Raw genomic sequence first — 21,668 nt, 5'->3', positions numbered from 1 at the left:
AGTTAAGGCTTAGGTTCCTCTTTCAATGCAAGTCTTTTTAATCATTATCGTCCACAAAGAAAAAATCGAAGTCTTCTTCTTTAGAAAAGTAATAGACACTCACCTACTAGTCGCTAAATTTGAGGTATCATTAAGCATCATTTAGCAGTGGCATGAGTTAAACATTGAAGCTTAATACTTAATACTTGTTCAAATCACTAACCCTAAGTATGAGCAATAATTATAGAGATGCTTGCCTTAACAAGCATGAGTAACAAGCCGCTTATAGATCTAAACAATGACAATGTACAGCATCAGACTAGAGGAACTGTTGAAAGCTCTGGAATTGAATGCACTGGTCATGTAAAAGGAACAGGTATTGTCTGTGGATATCATTAGTCTTTAGTGGGTGAGACAGGATAATGTGGTGTACTGATTGATGAAATAGGTGGCTAAGAATTAGTGTAATGAAGGCTTGGTGTTTGTTATGGCTGTCAGTCATTAGACAAGCACACTGTTGCCCTCCAGAGAGAGGACTTTAGGAGATGCTGCTGTTCAATATTGATGTTGAGAACGAAGCTCTGTGATTGGTCCACTCTCAACGTTCAGCATGCCGCATTAGAGGATTTTAATTAAGAGAGGATGCACACAGAGATCTCTCTCTCTCTCTCTCTCTCTCTTTCTCCACCTATCGATGGAGCTCACAGTATGTAAAAGGTCATCACATGAAAGCCTTTCAGTGTCTGTGTGAATGAAAGCACCGTGCTCGTCAGAGCATGTTTTAATTCATCCTGTGTATGTGTTTCTATGCACCTTTGAATGTCTGTTTAGTGCTGCATTTCACTCTGTGTGTGATAATTTCACGGGTAGCCAAGAAAAAGGTCTCCCTTTGGATCGATTTCCCCAATGGCATTTACATGACATTCGCCCACTCAAACCTGGAACCGGTTTCTGTATCCGTGGACCTAATCTCATTCTCAACAGAAGTCTATGAAATCCGTGTGCAGTCGGGTAGGAGAATGAGACCATAGAGAATACACAAGGGTTAGCTTGAGCTCTCCTCGTTTTCCTGACTCGCGTTTTTATTTAAAAGTGTTGATAAATTATTCAGAAGCAAAACAGAATGTTACAAAACCTGGAATTGCAGAAACGGCTTGCACCTACAGCAGTGTGTCAGAAAACCTCCTGTTTGCTATTTTCTTGTCCATGTTCCCCAGTCCCTGCACCTGCCACCGCACACATCACCAAAATACAACACAACCACAGCGACTGACTTCCATCACATACGTTAAGACACCTGCCACGCTGACTTCCAGAAAATGACACATCTGTAACACCAACCGGTGACGTTCAACACGGTGCAACGCTCATCACAGCTGCTTCCCCTGACAGCACACTCAGTATCTCATATACCATATTGGATTTTGAACCCTGGGTTATCATGTTCCATGTTGAACACTGTTCAAGCGCTGGGTTGGTAACTAAAGCTCTATGTGATGTGTTGATTTACTTAAAAAGTGCAAAGACATTGTAAACATCCTTATATGCATATTATATATATATATAAACACATTAAATTGATTGAAAGTGACAGTACAGTATAAATACTTCTAAAAAATACTTCTAAAATAAATGCTGTCATGAAAGAATCCTGAAAAAAATGATCATGGTTCCCAAAAAAATATTAAGAAACACAGTAAATGTTTTTTGAGCAGCAAATCAGCATATTAGAATGATTTCTGCAGGATCATGAGTCACTGAAGACTGAAGTAATGTTGCTGAAAGTCAGCTTTGCATCACCGGAATAAATTACATTTTAAAATACAGGTATATTACAAAGAAAACAGATATCTTAAATTGTAATAATAAAGTCACAATATTACTGTGTTACTATTAGTTTTACGGAATGCTTGTTAAAATGCAATCTTGGTAAGCATAAAAATAAAACTTATTTTAAAGATGTTTTTTAAAAAATCATACGACCCCAAATATTTAAACATCCACATTGAAAAACAAGAATTTAGAATTGAATTTAAACCAATTAATAAAAAACAGTTTAGGATTTTGACTAATTTAAAATAAATAAAAATGAAATAATAAAAAGGCATATTTAAGTTTCTGCACTAAGACATTCTTTAATTAATGTATAATTTTTCTTTCCATAACTTTTCACTCAAATTGTTATGCTGAATTTGTAAAAAAATAAAAAATAAATAGAAAGAAAAATGCGGAATAGAAGCATTTTCCACTTTGAGTGATCTACAGCGCTATTTGTTGCCGAATCTAAACACAAGCTGTCACAGGCTGTCACTAAAGAACCCTACAGTAACATACTAGAAGTGTTGTTTCATACTGTACACCAGGGCTAAAGCAATTATAACCACCGAATTAGTGTGAATTGTTGGTTAACCCAGGGTTAAAAGTGGCCCTAACCCAAGGTTAAAAAAACCCCAGGGTTAAGTGTAGCACAGAAATCCTGAAATCAGATCCACTCACCTCCACATGTCAGCATGAACGAAAGTGATGATCCCAGATTGCGTGTTGGAAACGCAGCAGTGCCCTGAAAGTGGGGTGGTGAACCCGGCATCATCTGTTCTGTGATTTATCTGTGTCTCTGTTGACCTCCATCATGCCAGCTGATCGTCAGCAATGCCTAGGTTAAGTGGCTCACCTGTAGCCTGCATTTGAGAGAAATGATCCACATAGCATCCTAATCCTCCAGACCAGCTCAGCTGCCGGCTCTCCCCCCTCCTTCTTCTTTCCTTCTCTACGTATCCCACTCACACTTTCTCTATTACCCTGTCAAGCTCTTGTGTACGTTTAATATGTGACCATTGATTTGAATACAAGTATTCTCTGCCCCTGATGGCTATTTGAAAATAATGAGTTGTACTGTGCCGATCACACGGCCGGAAGAGAAAAAAAATGCATTGAATGTGGCGGAAGCAGGTTTGCGATGTCATTTTGTGAATTTCCTTTCCCAATTATCCCAGCTGCATGTGTGTATTAGAACCAATGAGAGGAGTTACTTTACAAGCCTCTTCATAACACGCCGCACACTTCACGCATCACCGCAGTCGCTTGGAGGAGAAGATGCTGATGCAATCAAATCTAACTTGTTACATGGTTTATCAATGTCTTCCCTCCCTCGGATTCTCGCTTTCCCTTTGGAGACCCTGAAAATACCTCACCATAAATCCTGCTTATTCCCTTTTTGCCTATTCATCGAAGGTGCAAAAACACAAGGGTTCTCGAACAATGAAACGAGTGCTCCAATGACAAGCACATCATAAGAGATGGACCATAAACATGAGGGATGGCAGAGCCAGGAATAGCAGAGAGGGTCCAACTCTACCAATAGAGCCAAGGAGATTAGAGTTTATTTTACTGAAGCATGGCAGATCACATTAATGCTACTACATCCAGCCAAATGAGAAGCGGGAGGAGGAGATAAAGGGGCAGGTAGGGTGAAAGTATAAACAGCTGCAGAGGTGAAACTTTGGAGATGGCAGCAATGACAAAAACACCCGTGAAATCAGAATTTTTGGCATCTGATTTGGTTTTAAATCTGATATACACTACCATTCAAAAGTTGGGGTTTGGTTGGCTATATTTTTCAAAGAAGTCTCTTATGCTCACCAAAGCTGCATTTATTTGATCTATTTGATTGATATATATAAATATTATTACAATTCAAAGTAACTGTTTTTTAAAAGTATATATTTTTAAATATCCTTAAGCATCATTACTTCACTATTCAGTGTCACATGATCCTTCAGAAATTATTCCAATATGCTGATTTGCTGCTCGAGAAACATTTCCTATTATTATCAAAGTAGAAAACAGTTGTGCTGATCAATATTTTTATAAAAACTACATTCTTTGAATGGAAGGTTAAAAAAACAGCATTTATCTGTGGAAGAAATATTTTGTAGCGTTATAAATGTCTTTACAGTGAATTTAAAAGTATTAAAAAGTATTTCTTAGAAAAATCAGTTGAACTGTGTTTGAATTCTTCTTTTAATTCTTAGCTCTATTCATTGAGGTCATTTCGGCATTTACAGGGATTAGTGATTTATAGTTATTTATAGTTCATTTTAGTGGGGTTTTCGTAAATTTTATGTGTATTATTTATTAGTTGAAAATATCAAAAGTGAATATAAACAGACATTGTGCATTAGGCCTTGCAGTGTAAATGCAGCCAAATCCAAACCAGAAGGAGGAGGTGGAGTAGGCAGTTACTGGAGACAGTTTGGAGATCAACCAAATTCTGTAAACCACATAGTTTAATCTAGCATGCATTCATGTCAAGTAGTTTTGTTGTCATTCCTCTCATTACAGAGTAAGTGTAGAAAAAGAGAATGCGACCTCAGCATGTAGTGCAACAAAGGCGATGGTGATGACAGCTGACAGCAATGGAGCACTGGAATATTTTCTCAGCAAGACTTAAAAGACGTTGTCAGAAATTGCCGTTACCTGCTGTCCACTATGTAGCGGGTTCCAGATGCAAACAATGGAACTTTATAATTACACTCTGATAGGGGAACTGCATGTGTTTGAATGAACCGGACAGACTGAGTTTAACAGTAATTTATAAGAACCGCATGCTTTAAAGCACACCGCTTTTTGGCGCATTTTAGCCAGGAGCGTTAACCATCAGTGGGCTAGCAGTTTAGAGGGACAGACGTTCAAAACAGCAGGTGTGTTATTAAGCAGTGCCTGGTCCATATTTCACACACTTCAATTCAACAGAGCAGCCAGGAGATGCAGTTGCGGCTTGCTCACTGTGCCACAATCCCGGCACGGATAGATTCTTACATTGCTTTGTTATCAAAGTGATAAACACAGACACGGATTAAAACTTCTATGTCGTGGAAGAGCGTGGCGAGCAGTGCTTTTTTCTCCATGTCTGAATGTGCCTTGACTCCTCAGTTATCATGATGGCTGAGTGATCTGTCTCCTAATATTCTACGATTCATTTACTTCTGGGAGGCCTGGGGAATGGGCCACGATGCAATTCTGAACTCTGTGCATTTAGCAGTAAATAAAATTTGGTGTCAAATCTAACAAATCTGTTTGGAGAACGCACTCCGTGGCGGGAAAATAAAAGCATCACTGAGGTGATGAGAGGGAAGTCTTTGGCTGGATGCTGAGATCGCACCACAAACCATCTGTAGGGGATTGGATATTTATTTACTCAAAGTCAGGCATTTTTTGTTTGTCTGGTTTTGATTCTCCTCCGCATATTGAGTTGACCTCTTTCGTTATTGAACTATGTCTTATGAAAAATAACAGCAGACAATTTTGTTCTTCCTTTGTGCACTTCAGAAAACGTGATGCATATCACTGGTGCCTTACAACTGCCTGCCTGCTTTCATGTGTTTGGTGACCTGGCAACCTCAAGAACCAATCAAGCTGCCCAGCTGTGACCTGGCAACCAGAACAGCCAATCACAGTGTCCCACTGTGACCTTGCAGCCGTGGCATGGCCCGGCGACTTACGCGACCATGATCATTACCCCAGCAACCACCTGTCACTTCGCACATTTCCGCTGGTCCGTGGAGGTCAAAGAATCGATTGTAATTGCAGAGGATGTCTTTCTTCGTAAAAATTATAGTCTTTCTTATGAATATGGTGTCAATGGGGTGTCATTTTCTTCGATAAAATCTGTCTTGATGGTGGGTTACAGCAGAGCTCATTTATCAGCTTGTTCTGACATTTCCCCACAGTTTAATGACTAAATATACCCTGACGGTTGATTTTAGGTGTTTTGTGGGCAAGATAATAATAAACACTCTTGTATTCTGTAATGCATGTGTGTTTTGTTAGCTGTATCCCATTATGAGCACATTCCCCAACTTGGCCTACTAAGAGAAATATCGCACAAATGCAAACCAGGTACTTTCATTAACACCCTGCAGCTCAATCCTGTAATTAAGGCTGGTTGTAATTCCAAGCCCCCGGCATATTAGTAATGTGAGTTAAATGGCTGTGGAGCTGCTGCCCTTCACTTAAGGAATGGTGGCAGAATTCTTTGGTAAGAGAAGCCAGATTCACTGCAGCACCTGAAATAAACACACATGGATGTTATTGCAACCGTGCAGTTGGGTGTCGAGAATCGGTAGTCTGATTATATAATGAATGACTCTCATGAGCTGGTTCTTTTTAGTGAATCAAACCCATATAGCAAAATCAGTGTCGTCCAACTATTGAATTAATGGCACCAATAAGTCAGTTTGTTTTAATGAATCTACAACATAAAGCTCAACCAGCGTTGTTCAGCTCCTGTGCTTTGGGTTTTACATTCACTAAAATGAACTGGCTCATGAGAGTCAATGTAGTCTGATTTCTGAACAAGTGAGCAGGTTCTTTTTAATGAGTCAGTTCTTTTTAGTGAATTAAAAACATACAACTTAAAGTTCAATTCCTGAATGAATAACTTTTATGAGCTAGTTATTTCAAGTAAATCAGAACCTGCAGCACAATCAGTGTAGTCCTTTCCTGAACTAATGACTTTTATGACTCGTTTTTTTTTTTTTTTTTGGTGAATCAAAACCATACAGCACAAACAGTGTAGTCTCTAACAAATGGCACTCGAACTAATCAATCTTATAAGTCGGTTGGTTTTAGAGAATCTTACTAACTGAGAGATTTAAATCAATGTAGCTACTGACTGGTTGTTAATGTAATACACATTATGCATTGTATCATTAGTATTTTATAAATATTACCACTTTTTTTCTGTTTGTTTAGTATGCCTTTAAGAAGACTTCACTTCTCCCCCCAAATTATTATTCATAAAAAGTATTAAACGAGTCATTAATGGAACCATTTAGGAACCAGAAGCGGAACCAAAAACATTTATTTCATTGCAATTCCCATCTGTGTTTTTAAAGGTTCAGAGAACAGGAACACAATGACAGAGATTTAGATCATTTCCTACAACTGTGAGTGTGAGCCCATCAAACACAGGATATCAGGCTGCAGGTCCATTTAAACTCGGATTAGATGTCGAATTGTGCAGTTATCTTAACATCAATCCCATTTGACTGGCCGACGAACAAGTAGACAGTGTGGATATGGCTGTATCTTAAAATGATCCGTGCCTTTAGATCTGAAGAAAGTGACTTAATTGGTCCCATTAAGGCAGCAATGGAATGCATCAGGTGCCTGAATTACTGGCAGAGACAGTGAAAGGTGGCCCACAGGGACGTTGGCAGCCTGCTGCCAGCTCTTTGTGTATGCAGAGGGAGTGTGGGGTAGAGCTGCTGACCTCCACGTGCTACAGCTTTGCAGGGCTGTGTGCATGACAGTGGCGAGACTTCTCTCGAGAGGCAGTTTTGCCTCATATTCCCCCCAGTTGCTTTCAACCCTTGACATTCTTCTCAAAAAGCATGTGCAGATATCCATATTAATTCTGGTGATATCCAGTCTGCTGTGTCGTGATCCTACTCCAAGCAGCCCGGGACATGTTACTCAGTCCTCTCAATGCAAATACACAGAAAGACACGGCAATAGAAGGACAGTAAAAGGGAATATTTATCTCTCAGATTTTGAAAGAGATAGTGGTCCCAAGAGAAATTACAAAAAGTTGTGGTAATTTCTCTTAATTTTGAACTATGATAATTTAATTTTAATTACTGGTCTGTATAGCAAAATCACTAACTGTGTTCTGGACTTTTGAATTATAATTAAGGTTTTGGTGAAAATTTGTCATTATTTATTCACCGACACAACGTTCCAAACTATTAGGTACAGCATAAACCACTGTAATACAATTCCTGAATGAATGACTCTAAACAGCCAGTTATTAATCAAAAACATGCAGCACAATATACCTTATACCCTATGACTCTAATGAACTAGTTCTTTTTAGTGAATCATAACGATGTTCCAAACCATTAAAACATTGTTCGTCTTCAAACCACAAATGAAAACCAATAGATTTCTGTTCATAAAGATACTGTAAATTTTATCAATATGAATCGTGCACTTCAATTTAGGTTTTCTCTTCTTAGTCTTAAAATAAAACCAGTTTTAAATAGAAATGTTGGATTCAATTGAAATACATTAAATACATGGGCAGGGCCTGAGCATTATGACATCATACTGCTTAGAAAATCAAGGTTCCTTTTCAGGAACTCGAGCTGTGTCGGAAAACGCTTCAGGGAACGCCCCCAGCGTGAACCGCTCTGAATCACGTGTGTAATCAGTCCAATGGATGGGCAAGATGTCATAGGCGGGTGATGTCAGAGACCAGGAAGCTTAAAAGCACATGCAGCAAAGCCGGCATTAGCCTTTTGTCTTCAGCAAGCGCTCTGTGTGTGCCTGTACAATACCTGTTCTGTCAGTTGTCTTATTTAGTGTTGTTTTGTCTTCGAAAACAATGTCAAAAAACCACCCTCCAAATCCAAACACTTGGGCGAGGGCAAACAGCGTTTCAAAACTGACTGTTTCTTCCCCCTGCCCATGCTACATTTTGGGTGGGGATACACACAGTTTTGTGCACTGTTTGTCTTGGAGCAGAGCATGCAGAGTCTGCTCTCGAGTCGGCTTGCCCTGCATGTTCTCCGCTCCGGGAAGGCTCTCTTCATGGATGGAGCCTTTGCGAGCCTTCCCGGCAGAGTTGGTCCCGCTTCCGCAGAGGCGGAGCGGCGATCTCGCTCATGGGGTTTGCAGCTGGATTTGGCAGAGGGAATGGAGACGGGCGAGTCCCTATCTTCTTCCTCACCTGCCAGATCCAGTGCCCGCTCTAAGGGATTGGAAGCACGCTCCATCGCTACTTCCCCCCAGGGAGCGGGCTCTGCGCTTCACCTGTCTTCCTCTGAGGAGGTTGACGTGGTGGGCGTCGATGAGGACTCGCCCCTCAATCGCCCCAGTATGAGGAGGTGTTGGAAGTGGTTACTCGCTCCGTGGCCAAGTTGAACATCGATTGGCCTGCCGAGAAAAAGGCTGAACCGCAGAAAAGCAAGTTGGATGAACGCTTTCTGCGAACTAAGCAGCCACCTCCATGCCCGAGCCTGCCAGACCAGGAGGCGGTTCGGCATCGAGAAATCGTTCTCGCCCATATGAACAAGCTGGGGTTAAGGCTAAACGCCAAGAAAATGTGTTTTCTCTATTACAGAGGTCCACTTATCTAGGTGTGGTGTGGGATTCGACTACGATGCAGGCACGTATGTTACCTGCTCAGATCGAGACGATCCTCGGTGCAGTCGCGAGAGTGAGAGAAGGCCAGTCACTCACTGTCAAGCAGTTTCAAAAACTGCTGGGTCTGATGGCAGCTGTGTCCAACGTAATACCTATTGGACTGCTGTACATGAGACCCCTACAGTGGTGGCTCAAAACCAAGGGGTTCTCCCCCGAGGGGAACCCACTTCGCATGATCAAGGTCACGCGGCGCTGCCTACGTGCCTTGGACATGTGGAGGAAGCCTTGGTTCTTGTCTCAGGGCCCGGTGCTGGGAGCTTCTTGTCACCGCGTAACACTAGCGACGGACGCGTCCCTCACTGGCTGGGATGCTGTCATGAGTGGCCACCCTGCCCATGGTCTGTGGAGTGGTCGGCATCTCACATGGCACATAAACTGTATTTTACAATAAACAATATTTTCTCCCAGACCTAAGAGGTCACCATGTGTTGGTGCGCACCGACAACACAGCGGTGGTCTCTTACATAGACCACCAAGGAGGTCTGGGCTCATGCCGATTGTACAAATTAGCGTACCAGATCCTTGTGTGGTCCCAGGACAAACTCCTCTCGCTGAGAGCAGTTCACATCCCTGGGCATCTCAATTTGGGAGCAGACATCCTGTCGAGGCAGGGGCCGAGGCCCGGGGAATGGCGGCTTCACACCAAGGTGGTGAAGCACATTTGGAGAGTTTTTGGCCAGGCTCAGGTGGAAATGTTTGCGACTCGCCAGACATCGCACTGTCCCCTCTGGTTCTCTCTGACTCATCCAGCTTCACTGGGGCTGGACGCCATGGTACAGACGTGGCCGAGGCTTCATCTGTACGCTTTTCCCCCAGTCGCTCTGCTCCTGGGAGTTCTGGAGAGAGTGCGCCAGGACGGGGTCCGGCTGCTACTGGTAGCATCATTCTGGCCGGGCCGAGTATGGTTCTGATTTCCCTCCTCGATGGCTCTCCATGTGAGATTCCCGTCAGGAGGGATCTCCTCTCACAGGCGGAGGGAACTATAGTCCATCCCCGCCTGGAGCTGTGGAAGTAATGGGTGTGGCCTCTGAGGGGGCACAACTCGTAGCTTCCAGTCTCTCAAATGAGGTAGTTGAGACCATCCTCCAATCCAGAGCTCCCTCAACTAGTAAACTATGCCTTGAAGTGGAAGCTTTTCACTTCTTAGTGCGGAGACCGCAAGCTCAACTCAGTTAACTGCCCGATTCTCCACAGGGTTGACCCACTCCACCCTGAAGGTCTACATGGCGGCCATTGCGGCTTACCACACCCCTCTCGGTGGCCAGTCAGTGGGCAGACACCCCCTGGTTACACGTTTCCTCCGCAGTGCCCTGAGGCTGAGGCCTCCAGTACGTTCTTGTGTCCTAACGTGGGACCTGGCTGTGGTGTTAGAGGCTCTCTGTAATCCTCCATTCGAGCCAATTGAGGAGATTTCTGATCACCTTCTCACTATAAAGACTGTTTTCTCATTGGTGATATCTTCTCTCAAGAGAGTTGGGGACCTACAGGCCCTTTCCGTGGCCCCGTCCTACATTAATTTTGCGCCCGATCTGGGCAAAGCTTTTCTTTACCCTCGAGTGGAGTATGTCCCCAAGGTCCCCTCGTCTACACCACGGCCTGTCATACTCCAGGCCTTCAGTCCTCCTCCCTTTAGGGAGCCAGACCAGCAGAAGCTTAATCATATGTGTCCAGTCCGAGCACTGGATACATACGTCCACAGAGCTGCCCTGTGGAGAAGGGCGGACCAGTTGTTTGTTTGCTATGGTCTCCCTAAGAGAGGTCTTTCAGCTACTAAACAGAGCCTCAGTCGGTGGATAGTAGATGCCATTGCCTTGGCTTATGAGTCCTCTGGCCTCCCCTCTCTCCTGGGGGTAAAGGCTCACTCCACTAGAGGTGTGGCGGCCTCTGCGATGCTGTGGGTTGGTCCACGCCCTTGACCTTTGTGAGGTTTAACGGACTAGATATGCGATCCACTCCAGGCTCTTTTGTTCTCTCGCCATAGCTGTGCAGTTTCCCACACTAGGCAGAGATTTGTAAGTCTGGCGGCGTGGGCATTCTCGTTCCCCGAAGCGTTTCCGACGCTGATCTGTCTGGATGGCTTGCAGCTGAAGCTCAGCCAGAGACAGCAGCATAAATATTAGCATACCAATTAGTTCAGAATCCCTTTCATAAGAATCACTGTGAATAACTGAAATGATAAATGAATCATCAAAGTGTTCACTGGCTAAAGAAGAAGGGAGTTAACAACATTTGGACTGTGTTTCCAGACTATCGCTAACTCGTTCACTCTATAGTCTTAAGTAAACTTGTTTTGTTGTACCATTGTGGCGATGAATTGAAAGTTTTTTGATTAATTCCATCTGTAGAGATTTCTGGTGCACTGGTTTGTTTGCAATCAGGCGAGAAACCTAGCACTATTTCACAAAAGTAGTTTTAAAAAAAAATCAATATGCTGGAATTATTTTAATGATGGAAATTAAATTGGAGGAAATGTGTTTTTGTGTTATCCAATGATTCCAATGACATAAAACACTGTAGTAAGCGACAAATAGTTATGATGACTTTTGTGCATTTTATTTTATTTTTTATTTTGGTTGATTCAGGCCGAGGCCTTTTGCCTTATATATCAGTAAAAGTATTAAAATTCAACCAAGTGAAAGTGATATACAGCCAATTATGGTGACACATACTCATAATTTGTGCTCTGCATTTAACCCATCCAAAGTGCATAACACACAGCAGTGAACACACACCCCCCGTGAACACACACCCGGAGCAGTGGGCAGCCATTTATGCTGCGGCGCCCGGGGAGCAGTTGGGGGTTCAGTGCCTTTGCTCAAGGGCACCTCAGTCGTGGTATTGCCGGCCCGGGACTCGTACCCACAACCTTAGGGTTAGGAGTCAAACTCTCTAAACCATTAGGCCATGACTTCCCCCGTATAGAAATATATATATTTATACCTTCATAACTGTTATAGTGCCACCTATTGGCCAATCACCATAAAAGTTGGCGTGCTTGTTTAGAATCATATGTTGCATATTCTTACCTAATTTCATGAAGTTCTGAGGTTTATTTTAGAATTTATAGGCTTTTGGGTAAACAAGTCTAGAACTGTGGGCTAGAGCCACCCTGGAGGCTAATCGCCACTCTGCATGCACCAGACATACAGGGGTGTATTTCATCTGTGGCACAACCCCAGGGCACTTGCAGCAGCTGCTAAACTAATACCAGTTCTCTGATATATAACCAGTGCCTGTGGGTTTTAAGATTGAGAGAGAATGTGAAAATCAGAACAGTTTGTGAGAGAGAGAAACAGAAAGGTGGCCAGAAACCTCTGCAGCTATTCCATTTCCATTGAGCCTAAAGTGCTTCCCTAACAAAACAAACAACAAACAAAAAATGACTCATTTTAAAACATGTAGATTCTATATTCGCTAATCAGCTTTGTGCTAGATTGTGAGTGAAAATATATCGGTGTAACAATCTGAATTTCCCAAGGCATCTAGTGAAAGTGATATCTCGTGTTTCTGGCTGGAGTTTCATTATTCATTTCAAAGTCTGCTTGATCATGGCCCATGTCACCCCTAACTTTGAGTATCGATGTGATGTATCCGGGCTTGTGCCGTGTTTTTGCAGAAAGAGAAGTTACAAGATCAGTCATGGGTATAAACGGAGCAGGAGAAAACAGATAGATTGCTGCAGCGATTCTCATCAACTCTCAGGATTAGTGAGAGGGCGAATGTGTTACCAAAACCAATGAACGTGTAGAAAAATGGCCCTCAACTCGGTGGAATAACATTGGGTTCGGGGGAAGGTGAGGAAGCGAAGGATCAGTGTCAGCCCATCAGTTTGGAGATACATTATTGAAGACTACAGTCCGGCACACATAGTCAGTCCTCTATGGATCCTGTTTACCACGATGTATCTGCTGTAAGGTGCAGGATTAGTGTGAGCGGTGGCTGGGAGTTTAGAAATAGATGGTGCAGTGGAGATGAAGGTGTGTGGGAGAGAGGAATGAAGCGGTGTGATTCATAATGTAGGGTACAGCAGGTTTTTATCTAGAATGGTTCAGGATACATTCAATACTTTATATTGATTGGAAAACAACAACAAAAAAGTGAGTGACATGAAAACAGACTAAACTGTGACTGAAAATGCAAGGATGCAATTGCGGGAAGGAAGACGTTATTGAATTAAAATGCGTTTGTAATTAGGTTCTGAGCAATAGACAGTGAGAGAAAGAAAAATGTGGATCTGATGGTTTGGGTGTAGTTGGCGGAAAAGGAGGTGGGGAGACTGGTGGGTAATAAACCAGAGTGGTTGTGTTAAGGGATTGTAAATTCAAAGTGCTCTGTGAAACGGAGAAGGAAAATGAGCCCCACACATCTACGACTCTCTCTCTCTCACACACACACACACACTCCTTTCTAGCTCTCTTTCTCTCACACTTTCTCTCTCTCACACGCACATACATACACATTCTCTCTCGCGCGCGCGCTCGCTGTCTCTCTATAAACCAGGACATTTTTTCTCTCTCTCTCTCTCTATCTCACTCACTCTCACTCAGTCTCCTGCTGCATCCAACGAACACAACACACTCACTCACTGCCGTGACTTCGTTTATCATTTCTTTTATTTCCTAACTGGATTTTATACCGATCAGCCACAAAGATATATCGCGCTAATCAGGTTTTCACTCCGAATTCATAAAAGACGCGCACAGAAGATTCCAGTGGATCGTGGATAACGAGCCGCTTTCCATAAACGAACACGTAACGTTCATTTCTGTACACTATTCGTTCCGGGTTCGAGAGAACCGTGAGTATAAGACTACGGCACGAAAAACTCTTGAGACGACAGATTGTTATTATTTTTAGCGCTCCCGCTCGTTAACGTTATTTCGCGTAAATGTACTCTCTTGTTACTTTTTAAACCGCACCTTTAGACTGTTTGTAACGTCACGTTAACTTTTAACATCAGTTGCATTCGCGAGCTTAATGTCGGCTATTTAAAACTTTGGAACATAGTACATTTTATAAGCGTTCATGTAAACACTCGCTAGCGTGCGCAATAGTTCAATACGCGGAGCCTGTTAACGCGACGCTAATAGTTTTTGTTTTAATTTCCTCTTTGCAGATTTATTACATTTATTAGAAAAATCCAAACCACATGACTTTGAGTCGTCATCGATGTTGTGTTTAGGCTTTTGTCTTAAACGCATCCAAGTTGAAAATGTAAAAGTGTATTTTAGTGCATCTAAAAGTATATTAAATATCTATAGGACTTAGGGGTAATTGACAGTGCAGCATTCACGTGAGATTTTGAATGAATAATTTCAGCATTGAAGGAGACTGAAATTTACACTGTCCAAAACATATATGAAAGTAAAATTCTTGTCAAAAAACCTCCAGCTTTGCCTTTCATGTAAAACAACATCGAGAACATAACCTGTGTTGGCACACACTCATGCCCACTATGGCCAAACTATCCTGGCAGCATCACAGCAGAGGACGGCGCTTGGTATCAACTTCCTACTTTGTTTTGGCCACCCTTACTTTACTGTTCTCCTGGTCCTGCCCGGTTCTAGGCAAGAAGAAGCTCTACATCGGAGCCCTGTTCCCGATGAGCGGAGGATGGCCGGGTGGCCAGGCTTGTCTCCCTGCTGCACAAATGGCCCTGGATCTGGTGAACAAGAGAACGGATATTCTTCCGGATTATGAGCTTGAATTAATCTACTATGACAGTATGGTAAGTGAGCACTGCATGTGAGCCTCTTTAATTACTTTCCATTATCTGAACTGTTTTGATAGCATGCAATTGAGTGTGCACCGAACTAGTCATTCCATAAGAGTGTTTACTTGCTGTTGATGTGATTTATTCAAACAGTGTGGAGTGTCGTTATCAGTGGCTTGCTGAAGATTTGTGTTCACAGGAGATTTCTGAGCAAATTTACATTTTACGACAGCATATTAGGTCAGCTGTAGTATGCTAATAAGGGTTTGGTGGATCCTAATGAACATAATGTTCTTTAAATGGGAATTTGTACTTGATTCAGTGTGACTTCATTAAAGCTGCACAGAGGAATGTTTTGACAGCATCATATTAGTTATGCTGTCACCTGAGGTTTGCTGGCAAAAATCTATTCATAGCGGCCCAATATACCTTCCGCTTTCCCTGTTCGTATCTTTCCATTTGCTTCACTCTCTCTCTTCTTCTCTCCATCTTTCCCACCTGCGTCCCTCCTCCCCCGCACAAGAGATGCCAATGCATACTGCCTCTCGCATGCACGCACACACACACACACACACACACACACACACACACATATGCAGAGTGCAAGCCAGAGATTTAGACAGAAAAGACATACAGATACATGCAGAGTGCAAACAGTTAATTCCCTGTGACTGTTTGGTGTTGCTTAGAGCTTCGCCGTGATTGGTCGGAATGGGTCTGCATTGGAACCCCGCATTCAAAGATACAGGAGAAGGAGGAAAGACTGGGGGTGGAGGTTGGCATGACAACAGTTACCAAGACCACTGCTGCTCAAACAAACACATAAGGCCACAGATTGCTCTGACAAAAGAGATAAAAAAGCACGGTCATTTATGATTATTGCTTAAACAGGGGCAGATGGATAAATGAGAGAAATTAGGCAGCTGGTGTGAGACTATAGACGTATGAAGTCCCGTTCTTCCGTCTGCACTTGGACATATTGAGAGCATCTTTTCTGATCCCCAGCGGTCGGTGGATGTAATCAGGACCCCTGTGGATCCGAATGAATACATGTACACAGAAACACTCTCATGCAGAGAGCCGCGTCTGATTAGGATTCAGCACCACGGACAGCTACATTTAGAGAGCAGGAAAGCGCTGTGTCATCAGGAGGTATAAGGCGAGCAGGAACATTTCATCTGAGTTGGGTTTTAGGTATTCAGACCCAGATGTTCCCTCCTGAGACACAGAAAGAACAGTCTCATTAAACCTGCGCTCAGTGTAGTTCTGGTCCATTCTTGATTGGAGCGGAGGACGGTGCTCTCCGGGGGGTGACGGGGATGGTACGAGGGAGGCATGCTTATAAGTAAGGACTGGACCTGTAGAGTAGTGAAGAGAAACTACAACAAATGTATTTTTTACATTCCCATTTGCTCCAAAAGTAAAAGAAAGAAGAAAAACATGTCATCTGTAAAAAGGGTCCATAGAGTTCATTTTGTCAGTTGTTTTGTAATTTAGTCTAGTCCTGCCCCAAATCAAATGCCCTTTTTAGTTTTATATCATATTTTGTCAGCCTATCCTGTTTTTGTTTAGACAAGTTTTAGTTGACTAAAAGTCTGGGAATTTTAATGGTTAAACTGATAATCACAATTATTTATATAACTCAAAATTATAATTGTGATTACTGATCTTGATTGTTGCCATTTGAGAAATTTCATCATAAATACTGCACTTTTACCTATAAGCACAAATAAAGAGAATGTTGACTCATACACATGGTTTATTTTACCTCATCTAGTTTCCTGATTTATTATATTATCATATAAATTAACACAAGCTCTACATCATGAAAACTAGTAAATCTCAGAAGCTTCCCTCAAAAACCAAAACACCGAAAATCCTAATATTAATTTCAATAACTCCAAATTGTATTCTTGTTTTCCTGTTAAAACAACAAAAACTTTATATTTTCTGGCACCAAGGTTGAGCAGAATATCACAACTGGCTGCAACTCAGTTTGCTCTCAACACTTGATCAATTGTGACTTTAACCTACTAGTATCATTTAAATGAGGTATTGATTTTTCATTGACAGTAATTTTAAGACAAATGGGGGAAAAAAGATGCTGATTGTCAGCGTCGGGTTAAAGACTGATGAGAATCCACATTTAGCAAACAAACATTGTTTTTTGGTCTATGTATGAGCAAATGCATGTGTTCTTGGAGGACTTGGGCTTATTTCTGTACAGTATGTACAGTATTTATTGCTTTATCTGTGTCTGCTTCTTTTGGTCCTGCTTTCCCATGCAGATGTATTTCTACTTAAGTGATTCAGTATGAAATGAAGTCTTTCCATATACTGTAGCAACGAATACAGTGTGAATTTTTTATTTATTTATTTTTGTCGAGGTATGCAGTTTTGCGCTTGGAGTGACAGGATGCCTCATGAATAGTGACAGCTGGGCTTCAAATCTGAATATAGATTATATATTTAGAAGTGTTTTTCTCTCTGCTTTCAGTGTGATCCTGGTGAGGCCACAAAGCTGCTGTATGACCTGCTGTACACGGAGCCCATAAAGATCGTCCTGATGCCAGGCTGCAGCTCTGTGTCCACACTGGTGGCCGAAGCCGCGCGCATGTGGAACCTCATTGTGGTGGGTTTTCCTCTTCATCACATCTCATTCGCTTTGAATGTTCTCAGATGAGATGTCAATGCAAGGATGTTGAGGAAAAACTCAAGGTTTATGAAAGTGATGACAAAATGTTCTTTTCTGCAACAAACATTGGATTATTCAGGCATCCACTTAAAATTTCAGACGAGGGAGTGAAAGCAATTTGACTTGATATAGTTTACAGTACATGTAGGTACTGTAGAAATGAGTTGATTCAGCCTAGTGGTTAAATATCAGGTATCTAAAAAGTTATAGGTTTAATCCTAAAAGATAAGTTTAAAAGGATGTGAATGCACAGATTTCAATAGGGGTTGTTTGTTGCAAGGATGTAGAGAAAATACAGAAGAGTTATGAAATTAATTATAGTGTGTCTCACTTTCGATTGTTTTGGCAAATGCAAGTTTCAACGTTTCTTTTAATTTAGAATATGTGTTTCTTCATTATTTGAACTCTTGGAGATTATGTGACTGCATGCATAAATGTATAAAATTATACCTAAAAACATATACAGTACAGTACACTGTCATTCAAAAGTTTGGGGTCAGTAATATATATATATAAAAATTTTTTTTTTTCTAGAAAGAATGCATTATTATGAAAAGTTAATATATTGTTTTTTTTTTTAAATCTCATATTATTGAACATAAGCCAATCACTGAATTACAATCCACAGCGATTCATTAAGTTGAGTTTGTCAGTCCTTTTGAGGCAAAGAGGGCGATCAGACGGGATGTGTATGAAATAAATGTATTCAACAAAGGGCAGAATTAATTAAAACACATTATGAGTTTAGAATTAATCACACTATATTGACATGATAATTTGACACAGATTAAAAAAAAAAAACATTAAAGAGGTGAACGTACCTGTTGTCACCAGCATTTAGTTTTTATGGCTTCTGTATGATTCTGTACATCACAAACCGAACTCTCCAGGAGGTCTAATCACTGAAAAGGTTATACCACAGTGAAGATGAGCTATCTAAATGCATTCCCATTTCAGAACATGCGGCACTTCGTTCAAATTCCCCAAATCAGTGAAATGGCTTCCAGACATTTTGGATCAGATATTTGTCATTTTATTTCGCTTTTGGCTCGTCTTTGAAGTGCACTCCCACTGCCTCATCTTCCATTTTTCTTTTTTTTTTTTTTAAATCAGTCTCTTTATTTTTCATGCCCTGCTCTATTTTTATATCTGTTGAGAGCTTTTTCTCTTCACATATGAGTTTTGACCTATATATCCCCCCTCTGGCCTTGAAACCCTCCCTTTTTCCACCCCCTCAGCAGACCTGTCACTCAGCGACGTCTCTGCATCTGTGAATGACATTCAGTTATTGGAAAAATATTTATAAACCCTCTGCTGTCATCTGATTTAACTGCCTGATTAACATACAGCAAATGTTGAAATATTCAACCTCTTTTTTCTTTCGTTTTACACCTGTGTTTTGGATTTTAACTTTTTATCACAGCTTTGCACGCTTGTCTCACACACTACATCCCCCAATGTTAAGTTAAGCTGTTCCGAGTGAACTGTGATCAACCTAACAGGAGATAATTTAGCCCCTTGGGTACTGGTTTTCCTGCAGGTGATTTTATCGCACATTTTTCTTCACTAGCTTGTTTCTAATTTCCTTCGAAGGTCTCAGTGTCTGTACAGTGAAAATGTGTGAATGTTTTTCTAGTGCTCATTTCTCATGAAGCATTGATATTTGCTTGCAGTTGTCCTACGGATCCAGTTCACCAGCACTCTCCAACCGTCAGCGTTTCCCCACCTTCTTCCGCACGCACCCCTCAGCCACATTGCACAACCCCACCCGCGTGCAGCTCTTCCAGAAGTGGAAGTGGACCAAGATCGCCACCATCCAACAGACCACCGAAGTCTTCACCTCTGTGAGTAAGATGTTTACGAGTACATATGTTTTAAAAGCAGTAATCATGCATGAAAAGCTTGCGGACTGTTGCACAACCAGTAGAGAGTCATTATCATTTGATCAGTGTTTAGGAGGAGGTGTAACACCATGTCCTAACTAGCTGCGTATTGTGTTGGTCACATGTTTATTGTCCTTTGTGTTGGGTAGCCCCGCCCACACTTAAACCCCATTGGTCCAAAGTCCTTCGCATCATAGTTATGCATGCATACAGTTATGCAAGTGTCATTAAAGCATGAAATGACATTCAAAACCCAGTTAACTTCTATAATGCGACAAATTTGAAATGCACGTGTATTTCCAAGTGAATCAGCATATTCAGTGAAGACGAAAACGTAGGGCGTGACATGATTTCATTCTGGATCATGTCAGGTTGGCATTTCATATCAGAGTTTGCACTTAGTATTGTGGTTGAAAAAATAGGCAGCCTTTATGATGTCAGCAAAAAAAGACAATTGTTTCAGAGCTGGATTATAAAATTTTAATGAAACATTATGACAACATTTTCTTTTTTGGAAACGATTCACCCTGTTTCTTATTGCAAAATCCGTTTACATTGATCTTGACCTAAAATATGACTTTTAAAAGCATGAATTTTTTTAGTTGGTCATTAATCAATTTAAAATGCTAAAACAGTTGTAGGAATCATAACGTATTAAAGTAGTACTGAACAATATATAAAATAAGCACATATTAAATAAATGTAATTGTTGCATTTAAAGGGCACCTATTATGCCCTTTTTTACAAGATGTAATACAAGTCTCAGTTGTCCCCTTCACAATGTGTCTGTGAAGTTTCAGCTCCCATTTTCCAGAAAAGGGCTGAGCCTTTACAGCTTGTGCCTCGGATAACATCTGTTTGGTTTAGGTTATCATGTCTATCATGCCGAAAGTGTAGTTGCATGCATTTTTTAAACCTATGATCCTTAAACCTATCAGTGCAAACTTCTGATAAAAGGTTTTCTGAGCGCACACATCCGAAGCACGCGCACAGAAAGCAGCTGTCACAAGTTCTCTTTCATGTCTTATTGCACTTAAACTGTCAAATACACACAAGTTTATGTCAAAAACACACATAAGTTACATAAACACAGTCAGTTATGTCTGTGAACGTAAACAGCTGGGAAAGAAATCGCATGTTTATATTAGATCTGCATATTAAGTGACAGCAGCGTAATATACGGTACCTACTGCTGTCTATGCGGTTATATGACCCAAACAATCAAATAAAAACAAAATCACTCACTGCTCTTGACTGATTCACTTCTATAGCTTTAGTAAGAAGACATTTCTTACTTGAATGCTGCTTGTGTGAAAAACATGGTGGATGGTGTGCAGCTCACTCAGGGTGGGATCTATGCTAACAGATTCTGCACATGGTTTGTTCTGAGACACTGCTTATGATTTATGGGGATTCAGAAAAATAGTGGGAGTATTTTTGTCATTATATGGTGGTTGTGTACACACTGCCAACACATATCTATGTTCAAACACCATGTAAAACTAAATGTAGCATAATAGGTGACCTGTAATATGGACAATGGAGCAATGTTCTTGAGCCCCATTGGTTCATACACTCTTCTGTTTCGTCTGCATCAGCTCAGACCTGCTCCACTTGCACTCGGTTAACTAAAGTAATAAATGCTAAACAATGGTAAGTGGCAATGTTAGATTAATTCAGTCATACTGTATATGTTTGAACCAGAAACTGATCTCTTTAAAGAACACAGGGGGTCTTTTAAGAATCCTATACATGCATATAAACAAGTTGAAAAGTTGTTAAACGAACCAAATATCTTTGTGATTGATTCAGATCAATGAAATTGTGTATCGAATCAAATTAAATCATTCTGAATGAGCAAAAAAACTCTGTTTGAATCAAATTGAAACCTAGCTCACATCGAAACCACCCTACTTCTGACTAATGTGATCTGATAATAGCATTTTCTTTTTACAAGAAAGGATCTCCTTTGATTTAGGTTAACATCTTGGCCAGATTTTATCGCATTACACACAGCATTTTTTTCTTCTAGTGTTGACAGACACAATCCTTGTAAAACACTATGTAGTGAATGCCTGAAATCTGAGTCGTGCAACTCAGACAGGCTGTGTTTTACGTAACTGAGGGTTTAGCAGTGTATAGCATGTTGTTTTGTATGCTATCTATGTAGGTAAAACTTATCTGTGTGCTG

General features: G+C 41.2%; 1 pseudogene; it reads left to right on the top strand.

The window, feature by feature from the left end:
- Window positions 1-21,668, top strand: part of LOC122148817 — a 94,271-nt pseudogene that overhangs the window by 39,194 nt on the left and 33,409 nt on the right.

Source organism: Cyprinus carpio, chromosome A19, assembly GCF_018340385.1.
Source record: "Cyprinus carpio isolate SPL01 chromosome A19, ASM1834038v1, whole genome shotgun sequence".
Lineage (NCBI taxonomy): Eukaryota > Metazoa > Chordata > Actinopteri > Cypriniformes > Cyprinidae > Cyprinus > Cyprinus carpio.
This window is presented reverse-complemented; position numbering and strand designations above follow the sequence as displayed.